This window comes from Biomphalaria glabrata, chromosome 10 (genome assembly GCF_947242115.1).
Source record: "Biomphalaria glabrata chromosome 10, xgBioGlab47.1, whole genome shotgun sequence".
Lineage (NCBI taxonomy): Eukaryota > Metazoa > Mollusca > Gastropoda > Planorbidae > Biomphalaria > Biomphalaria glabrata.
The window spans coordinates 15,074,966-15,086,493 of NC_074720.1; the positions used below are offsets into that span (position 1 = coordinate 15,074,966).

The following is an 11,528-nucleotide window of genomic DNA, read 5'->3' on the forward strand; positions in this document are numbered from 1 at the left end:
GAGTGGCCGACAGACAACAGTTGAACCTCTGCAAGTCCCCGAGTGGCCGCCAGACAACAGTTGAACCTCTGCAAGTCCCCAGAGTGGCCGACAGACAACAGTTGACCCTCTGCAAGCCCCCGAGTGGCAGTCAGACAACAGTTGACCCTCTGTAAGCCCCAGAGTGGCCGACAGACAACAGTTGACCCTCTGCAAGTCCCCGAGTGGCAGTCAGACAACAGTTGACCCTCTGTAAGCCCGATTTGCTACCAGACAGCAGTTGACTCTCTGCAGGCCATGTTTGCAATCATTCCGAGACCTGTTACTTTATCTAAGCACTTGAAAGAAAATAGACAAGGGACGTAATCATGAAAATACATCTTGCCTAAAATAAAAGTGCAAATGAAATTTTGATGAGACGCTGTACAATGAACCTTGTATTTGTGCACAGTGTTTTAAAAATTTCAGCTCTTTTATTTTCTAAATAGATATCTCTGCACGAGGAGAGGTAATCACGACACTTTTTAATATAGCTTGCTTGAAAGAAATAAAATACATGATCATGTTCGAATTAATTTTAGCCAATAAATCCAATGTTAGAAATGGATGTTAAGGTAAAGGCCTTGACCAAAATGAAGGGTGAAGGTCATGAGGACAAAAAAATATCAGGAGATGGCTGAAGTCAATATCCCAAGCCTGGGAGCGATGCCGGACATAGTATGTGTGTGACATTTTGTTGTGTTAGGTAATTATAGACTCTGGTGACATATGACATAGGGAGACTGAAAGTTATCGGCACACGAACCGGGCTAGAGCCATTTGCATGCAGCCTCGCTACAGTTCATAAATGTTATATGATAATTAGACGAACATATTAATTAATGAGACTATATTGGCAAGACGTAATCACCAGGGCCAGTGCCTTGGGGACTTGAACTGTGCCATTGATGATTCTGACAGACTCACTATTTTGATATTTGATAAAATGTTTTCAAATAAATATAATTGTTTTTAACCTGAAAATACTGCATTTAGTTATACCATATAGGATGTTTAATGCCGTAAATAGATAGAAATATTATTGTGTAGGCTAATACTATTAGACCATGAAGCTGAAGACCGTTGTTATTTTTACAAGACCTCTATTCAAGTTACTCCTTCATGGAGCCTGGATTTAGGAACCTGGATCCAGCAGAAACCTGTATCCAAAAAAAAACCCGGACAGCTGATCTCAAAAACGCCTCTAACGATTTTCCTAAAAATTTAACAGTTGATGTATATCGCTGAGAAAACAATTACAAGCTCGTTGGCCACATGGGGAAAAGTCTAGTTTGACCATTATAATTTTTGCAAAATAAAAAATTCAGAAATGTAAACTTGGCTGGACTAGACTTAGGAAAAAAAACATGTCGTAGGTAGCCATAGTGTTCCGAAATTAAAATAAAACATCTAAGTTGCTTCAATTTTATTGAAAGAATCAAGCTTGACTAACATTTGTACGTAAATCTAATATACATTACCTCTAGATTCTAGATCTAGAAGGAGATCTAGATCTACACTAGATCATAAGAATTCTAAATCTGAAGTCTAATTCTAGTATTATATCTAAATGTCCATTTAATGATAATATTAATTAAATAATTACAAAATTATGAATTCCAGGTGGCTGAATTGGTTAACAAACATCAAAAATACGTTCAGGCATCTGACGGTGTGAAAGTCACGGGTTTGGTGCCCCGTTGGAACCAATCATGTTTTGAAATAATTCATTTTATTTTAAGTTGTATATTGGAGATATTGTCTTTTGTTTTTAAATGTATATATTATGCTTTTATCGTTTTAAATTTAAAGACACAGCTGCGAAACCGAGACAGAGGACAATGCAGACACATAACAAACATAAATACAAGCTGTTTAATTAACCATTGCTGTTTTGTTACCGAGAGAACAAACAAAAAAAAAGGACTACCAAATTTCGAGATGCAGTCGGCTACAGTAATATCACAAATCTCGCGTAGGAGTTATGGTTATTGATCTCTTTAGATGTTTGTTTCAATTGAATTTTTTTTACAATTTATACAAATAATTGGTAAATAGACAGTAGAATACAAACATTTCTTTCCAGGTTCGTTTCCGCTGAACACAAAACTGTTATCGTTTTTAGTATTTATTTGTCTCCTTGTAAATAATAAGAATTTTTTGTTGTTGTTAATGTTCATCCCGCAGTGTCATGCACTCTACACATTCAGAGCTACTTAGACCTGTTTCAAAACAAATTTAGGGCTAATAATTTGACTATAGCATGACAATACTGTTTGGGAGAAAGAGAGCCCGTATCATACGCAATTCAAACAATTTGTAAAGAATAATAAATCTTAGAATATGTATAGTCCACTAAAATCATTATGACCTCACTGCAATGCTGTTTGGCCTCATCCTTGGGTTGACGATATGCTAACATCAGGAAATCGTACCGGTCTGTCCACTTGTGGAGTGATGTCCAGGAACATTGTTGATTAGCCCAGCTTTAAGTGTTGTAGATAAAAACATCAGATCAATAGGACTTCAGGCTGATCTGTCAGCTGGTAAACGATCCAGCTAAATACTCAGAATGTACGAAGTCCTCCGCTAAATACTCAGAATGTACGAAGTGCTCCGCTAAATACTCAGAATGTACGAAGTGCTCCGCTAAATACTCAGAATGTACGAAGTGCTCCGCTAAATACTCAGAATGTACGAAGTGCTCCGCTAAATACTCAGAAAGTGCGAAGTGTTCCGCTAAAGACTCAGAAAGTGCGAAGTGTTCCGCTAAAGACTCAGAATGTGCAAAGTGTTCCGTTAAGGAAAACGTCTTGGAAACACGGTTGTAAACTATTGTAACGGTAGCTGTTAGTAAATCAGCCACGCTGACACAAAACTGTCCGAAGAAATATCAGATTGCACTCCAGCAGATGCATTAATTAGCATTCACAAATTGTGGTTTACAATCAGATCTTCCATGATGTCATTAGCTTTGTCAACGTGATGTCATTAGTGCATAGACCAGCCATGATGTTATTAACTTTTGTCAATATGATGTAATGTGATGGCATAGACTAGTCATGACGCCATTAGCTTTGTCTTTATGACGTCATTAGACATGGCGTCATTGGTACATCGACGTACGTACCTTAGTAGGCCCTATTACGAACTAGACACCGTTCCACTTGGTGTATACGGTGCTACTTAGTGATGATGCCAAAATACATTTTCAATGTGTTTGTAGTGAAGTTGATACTCTCCAGAGTTTTGATTTCACGTATTTGCTAGCAAGTTGTCAAGATTTTCTTTTTGATCTGGCTACTGAGATACAATGAATGTGTTTCTTCTCCAAATATCTATTATAACTCTTTGAAGTTTTCATTGTCAATCCGAAACTCTTTGCGACCAATCTGAATCTTTAGTTCTGAAGAGGGAACCCTGTTGCACGCACATACAAATCTATTCATCAGAATTATTTAGTCGAGCTTGATGCCTCGCCTTGTCGCGACTAATCCTTGGCAGGATTTGATTTGGCTTTCTTAGCAGAGAGTTTCTGTCTGTATCACACATGTAGATCTGTTCGATATACGGTTTGATGTGTGTGTGTGTGAGTGACAATGGCGCTGATGTCAAGTGTTGATATGTCACAATAGATGACACATTTCTCTTGGCGTTTTTTTTTAAATTATATTCGAGTTTTAGTCTAGAACCGGAGAGGAGAATGTAAGGTGTTTCTTATCTAACACAGCGCTTGACATATCGTCTCTATGATTGTAAGGGGTCAAGGACGTTGGCTGAATCACGACGCGCCAACTGATTTTCATACAAACCTGATGTCAGTTTCTAAAACCTCATTCTGTTTTGAAACTACATCTTGATATTGGATATTTCCACGTGCTCTCCCCCCCCCCCCACCACCCTATACTCAAACATATCTTTCACAGTATACAAATGCCAATCAATTTCTTTAACCGCCTATCTACATGACAGCATTGTTGTTTGGAAAACCAATATAGAATAATAGAAGTAATTGCATTGCTAAAGAGTGGTTAACAAGGCGCTATATTGACATAACAGATTTAAACACACGTGTTCAAGGTAAACTGGTACTAATCTTAACAAGTTTTGGACAGACAGGTCTTAAGGTTCTACTCGAATGTGGTCAAGCTGTTTGTCTGAGGTCAATGGAGAGTGAGTTCAAAACATTTGGGACACGAACAAAAAACGCAAACCAAATTTTTTGGAGGGAAAAACGTTTCCCCATTAGAAGCGTTGAGTCCATGGAGCGCAGGTCTCTCTGTTGGACATACGAGATGCATATATATATAGCTAGCCAAGTTCAAAGAGATCAGGCAGGAACCAAATTTGAGAACCTTCGTGATGAGCATATCCCAAGAGGAGTCTTAAGGAAATGTATTAGTAACATGTGAAGATTCAATCGGAAGAGAGACAAAACCTAAAGTTCCCCTTTCAGATCCCGCGATGTGTGGGGCAGATGATGTATATGGTCATCTGTTTCAGTGGTCCACGGTTAACGAAGGTGTGATGTGGCCAGCACAACGACCAACTATTTACTTTTACTTTTCTCAAACTATTGTCAGAGGAAAGAGACAAGCAAAATATAAAAACAATTATTGAAAAAAAAAGCTTTTCTATGGGAAAGAGTTCCACACTTACAACTATATTCTCAATAATGGAGAAGTTATTTCCATTATTTCATATAAAAAATAATTTCAAGTACTTAATTGACTAGTTATACTTCATGTTTTGCCTGGTACAATAAATAATTATTTTTAAGTTACAGCTTGATCTGAGATTGGGTGTGGTATAAATAACATGTGCTAACGTTTTACCTGACAGACGGAGTGAGTGGATAGGAAGCTTTGTCAAATGTGTGTGACACTCACTCGACTTTGTGTAATAATACACGTGACATAGTACTGACAAGACCAGGTAGACAAAGTCAGACATTAAAAAAGTAAATGGATACAATCCATAATGAATTATAACGCCAGATGAATAACATGGTTCAGATATATCAGTCATTTATATTTAATAAGTATAGGGCCTGAACCCACGATATTAGCGTCTGAAAATATCAAGCCAAACTGCTATGTGCATTTTCTTAAACATTGTTTTTAATTTGCGGAAGTTTTTTTTTTTTTTTTTTTTGAGGATTCGAAAAAGAGATTGAGCCTAGAGAAGAGATTCCGCTAAAAAGAGAAGATAAAAAAAATATTCAAGGAACCAGTAACAGTTAAATGTCCTAACATTAAACACTTCCTAACACACACACACAAATTGTCGAGATAAATGTTTCACGAGCTGGGCATAATATTTCTTCTCCTAAGATTTGAAGACAGAACTCCTAACAATCTATCTCCCTTGGGTGCATGCTCGAGCAGTGATAAACTGGAGGGAATAAATAATTGGAATGTTAACTGGACTCCACTGTTTTGTTGTTTCCTTAGTTCGTTATGACCTATGCTGACCCCACACTGGTGCAGGTCTTGACCATCACTGGTACCGTCCTTGACCCTAACTCTGGTACTAGCTTTGACCGTCACAGGTGCCGACCTTGACCCTTACACCGATACTGACTCAGTGTTACCGGCCTTGACCTTCACAGTGGTACTGATACTTGTGACAACCTTGACCCTAACACATGAACTAGCTTTGACCGTCACAGGTACCAACTTAACCCTTACACATGTACTGACTTTGACCCTCACTAGTACCTAACAATGGTACTGGCTTTGACAGAGACTGGTACCGACCTGACCCTCACACTAGTACCGAGTTATCAATCTATCTATCTATCTATCTATCTATCTATCTATCTATCTATCTATCTATCTATCTATCTATCTATCTATCTATCTATCCATCCATCCATCCATCCATCCTTCCATCCATCTTTCCATCTATCTATTTCTTGAGTACACTAAAGGGATATGTATAAAACAAAAGATGGACTCCTCTAGATCTAAATAGTGTGACGAACATACTTGACCTCTCCCATTCGCAATCTGAGAGAATCGAACAAATAAAATCAGACAAATCGATATCACATCACGGAGAGAGAAAATCACAAAGACTCTGACCGATGGGATTTCTCTCAGCGCCCCCTAGCGGGACACTGGTGACAAGCACTAAAAACCTACCCATGACAGGCTGACATACAGATGACATCCAGACAAACAGATGACAGAAAAAATGTTAAAGAGAAATAGAATTGAGAGACAGGTCATTGATAAATTGCAATTTTGTGTCAAGTTGATCATAAAGGGTTGACATCGCTTGACCTTTTAGTTTTAAATAGCTCGTATACCAGTCTCAAACCAGAAAAAAAATTAATTTAAATATCTGTTCAACCAGACTGGGTCGACAATCAATGCCCTTGCTCACACGTGAACGCTATGTCTCTTTTTATGTGCGTGTTCATAGCTCTTTGGGCAGTCTGCATTGGCTTAAGTCCTCTGTATGTTGCAACTTGCAAGCTAAGTTGATGTCTGCTTGAATTCACTGCGTCACCAAGACGTCAACTAGAACGAAACGACCGCACCAAACCAGCATGCCAGGCCCAGATCAACCTGCCAGGCCCAGATCAACCTGCCAGGCCCAGATCAACATGCCAGGCCCAGATCAACATGCCAGGCCCAGACCAACATGTAAGGCGCAGACCAGCATGTCATGCCAGACCAGCATGTCATGCCCAGACCAGCATGTCAGGTGAAGACTAGCATGAATCTCGGGCCACATGGGAGCACCGCTAGGGAGCAAGCTTTACTTAACAAGATATTGAGATAACTAGATACAAGACATGACAATTGAGATGCGTAGACTGAGATCTTGAGAACAACAAAAGTAAACAACTTACAAAGGGAGAGAAGCTCATGGTCTAAGAGAACTATTCTTTAATTCATGGAAACGAATGGATTGACTCAGCAACTGTGTTTCGTGTTTATATTCTTGATGGACACTTACATCCTCAGCGTAGTGATATTTAGATTGGTCTAATTTGCTCTGACATCAAAGACCCTGTCTTTCAAGGGGAAATGTCATCTTAAGGATATTACTAGTCAACAGAAGCGGAAACCTATCAGAAACTAAATGACATGGTCAAAACGTCTGCTCTATGATTAGGCAAGACTAGTGCAGATGTGTAGGCGGACGTCAAAGACTAGAAACAGAAGACATTTGATTCTTTCAAGGTTTTATTTTTTCTTACTCTTCATCGTAAGAACACTGAAACTATAACACACACACAAAGACTAAATAAAGATAATATCTCAATTTTACATGCAGGATTGAAGGAGAGAAACTATTAGCCAACACTTTGAACTGTTTCAGAAATAAAATCTTCACAATCAAGTTTACTTTTGCAACATTTTGATAAGTAGAACTCTTTGGGATTTCAAAACGAAAATGACGATTAGATACACTGAAAAAGAGCGCACTACCACTGAGTTGTTCAATCCTTTTTATTCTAGTCTTGTACATTCAGTCTCAATGAATGAAGTGGCAATGTATTCATCAAGGAAAATAAAAGCTGTAAGACAATTGTCTGTTGTATTCATTAAATATAAGTGTCATCACTCTACAGAAATAAATACAAAAAAAAAGTTGTTTTTTAGGGCTATGACTTTTGGTAATTGCAGGATTATTAGTGCAAAATTGACAACAACATAGCAGGGTTCTTTGAAATAAACTGACCAAAATCATTAGGATTCATTTAATGTCCTATCTCAACTAAATCTGGACCAATGCGAAGAATTCGTTTAAAGGCTTAATTATATCTGGACCAATGCTAAGACCTAACTTAATAATCTGGACCAATGCTAAGACCTAACTTAATTTAGACCAATGCTAAGACCTAACTTAATCTAGACCAATGCTAAGACCTAACTTAATCTGAACCAATGCAAAAGACCTAACTTAATAATCTAGACCAATGCTAAGACCTAACTTAATCTGGACCAATGCTAAGACCTAACTTAATCTGAACCAATGATAAAAATTCATTTAAAGACCTAGCTTAAACTAAAATTGGACCAATGATAACAATTTATTTAAAGACCTAAATACCTAGCTTAACTAAATCTGGACCAAATCTATTCTTTTTGACGATGTTTCGTTCATTGAAATCTTTTTTCCGAATGCCCAAAACATGTACATTTGAAATTAGTTCACAGCCCATAGACTCTACATAAACAGTGGTAAGAAGAAATACGACTCATATTACACTCATGTCAAACACTTGTTCACATACTAAAGCTACTGACCAGACTTGGCCGGACTAAGTCCACAAGCTCCTGGCCAAATCCCTGGGATCTAAAGACGTAATTGCTGTGTCCGTATGTCCAAATTATTTCTTCCTTCCGCGCCCCAATTTTTTTTGGTCTTTTCCCCCTTTTCTACCGCTGCTTCCTGGACTTAAGAATGACCACATTCTTACGCTCGTTTTACGTTGGCCTGGGGGAAAGGGGAGGCATGGTGAAGGCGGTAGGGTGTCTGAGAGTGGACATGAAAAGCTTTTTGCCTTTATTGTCCAGCTCGTGTGATGACCGTATCACGCAATGACGCGGAAGGATAAATAGGAAAAAATCAGATTGGGGAGGCTCGCAGCAGGGAAGCGTTTTGACTTCCTGTCAGCTTGCGCCATCTAGATTTCTATTTCTATGCAAAGTGTGGGACTTCCGTCAAGTGAAGGTCAAGCAGTGGTCCAGTTAAGCGCACAGCACCTTCCATAAATACAAAGCAGACGTCATCATGGTGGTGTTGTGTTTAAGTCAGCAGCTTTTCGAGATATATATAGAGCTTTCAGAAGTTAGGATATAGAGCTTCCAGAAGTTCAGAGATATAGAGCTTGCAGAAGTTCAGATATTCAGATATACTTACTCCTAACGCACAACTCTTCACACCACACACTGCATACCACACAAAAAAACTCCACACATTACACAACACACACACAGACACACAGTAGAACACACACTTTACATCACACACATCGCAAGCCAATCGCAATAAACTTTAGTTACTGTTAGTGACCACTGTGATAGCAGAACTGATTTCAAAGGTTTCTAATAGACAACATCGGATCTCATTACACTCAACAATAACGTCTTCTGAAGCCAAGACCTTGATCTTTATCTCTTTCATCTCTCTCGAATCTCCAAACTCTATTTCAAAGTATTTCTCATGGGAGCTCCAGCAAGAGGTCTTAGTAATGACATCAAACAATAATTTACATTTTTTACAAAGTTTCTATCAACTCACTCTGTCTGTCTGGTAAAAAGTTTGAACATGTTTTTTTCTTCCATTTTCCTAATTTCTGATCAAGTTAAAACTTTGTACAATTATTCATTAAACCTGACAAGACATGAATCAATAAAAAAAAAAAAATTAACCAGTGACTTTGTTTGATATCCAAATAAGGAGAATAAATGCTATTGAATGAGAGATGTAGATGTAGATGTAGATGTAGATCTAGTTTGAATTCCTTAATTACGTTTTGACTTTTTTTTCCACTTCCCATTCGTGGATCAAGTGAAAACTTTGCATAATTATTCATAGCCGATGACAATACACACATCAATTTAAAATTAACCAATTAGTTAATCAATTAGTACTAATTATTTAACTTTCTTTTCTTGGGTGGAAAGGGAGCTAAACCTTGTAATTTTTACATAAATGGCAGTAATTAGCGGTTCTTTTCCTTAATTAAGCTTGTTTTAAAAAGTTTTATTTTCTATTGCTTGTCAAACTTTTAATTTTTGATATAAAGGATAAAAAAAAGATCTACAACTTCTAGAAGTTTTACATTATGTACGAAATAAACCCCAGACAAATAAAAATAATCTTGACTTTAATCCTTAAGAATATGACTCTTTTTACTACATTAAAAACTCTGGGTTTTCCCCCTTATTTCTACCATAATAAAGCTTATAAAATACAAAGCAATCTAATCATTGTCGTATCTTGTAGACTTTTCAGGGATGGGGAAGGGATTAATTTTTCCCAACAAAGAAGAGGATTTAAATAATAGTTTTACAAAAATGTTTGCTTTCCTGTTACCTATATATACATCTCGTTAGTGTCAGGTTCAATGAATATTTAAAAATGTTCGCGCAGACGCAACATTTCTTCTCCTGTACCTTTGGCAATATGAACTGTGGAATCACCTCAACGGTTCTTTTCACTAATTCCGGTTAACGCTACTAAAATGAGATTGCACAATTGAAATATTGATTCTAGGAGCCGTTAATTTGATACCGAGAGGAAGGTGTGGCTTACTTGTTCTATCGTATGGAATCAAATAGTTAAATACTGATGCGCTTTTTAGTCATGGCCACATTCTCGTATGTTTGCAAATCTTGGACGCTAACTGCAGAATTAGAGAGGAGGATCCTAGTCATGGAATCGAGGTGCTCTGGAACTATTCGAGGAATCACTTACAATGACCGCATCATAATGGAGGAGACTAGAAACAGGTTCAAGACAACATTTGGGCCCCACGATGACATGACCAAAAAAAAAGACTAAGACTTTTTTGACATATGACCTCAGGGCTCGCAAATACCTTTCTTTGGGGAATAGTGCAGGATACAAAAGAAGTAGACAGAAAAAGCTATGGGAAGACAAAATGAAAGAATTGACTGGACTGTCATTAAAAGTGATTATTTTCAAGGCAAAAGACAGGGAATGGAGAAAGACGGTCGACGAAGCATGTGTGGTGCCCCAACAGTTTAACAGACTAATGGATAGGTAAAGATAAAGGCGAAACCTTAAAAGTCTGAATTATTTTATATCCTTAAGACGTTTGAAACTTGTAGGTCTAGTAAAACATTCGTTCCTTTATAGACACTTTGTCTATGACTACAGCCAACAGAGAATGAAACCTCCTCTAATGAAACTAGGTTACATTACCTCCCATAAAATAGGTTTAATAACCTATTGATCGCAATTGGTTCCTTAGACTTCCTCCGTGGAGCTACGTCAATCAAATTTACAGGCAACAAGTATAACTCGTTGTGGAGCCACTTTAGGGGCGCTGGGGAAATTTCTTTGAGACTTTCTTTGGAGTCGGGGTATTACTTCAGAGATACTTCAGAACTGTGGAGTACGCTGGAAGTCATGTAAATAAGAAGAGAGTCCATTGCTTTCTTTCAAACCATCATTTGATTTAGAAAATAGATTTACATTCTGAAGTTCACATTGGGGCTTTTAAGTTGACTTTATTTTGTGGGTGTTTGTTTAGTTCTAACTTCGAAAATGGATAAGTTGTAGCATAGCGAGTGAACTCTCTTTCTCTCTCTCTCTTTCTATCCATCTCAAACAAACACATACATACAAACATATACACACACATACTCTTCTCTCCTTTATAAGCGCTCTCTCACATCCGTTACACAAGCTCTCCGTAGAGTGATATGCAGAAAAACAAATGACTTGGACTTCTGCTTTGAGAGGTGACGTTTTCAGCTTGTCCTCTATTTGAATACATGTTGAAGTTCATACACTAG

General features: G+C 37.7%; 1 protein-coding gene across 4 annotated transcripts in view; it reads right to left on the reverse strand.

Annotated features, from left to right (window-relative positions):
- The window catches only part of LOC106066546 (gamma-aminobutyric acid type B receptor subunit 2-like), a 335,198-nt gene that overhangs the window by 162,835 nt on the left and 160,835 nt on the right, over positions 1-11,528 (reverse strand). The window lies entirely within an intron of this gene.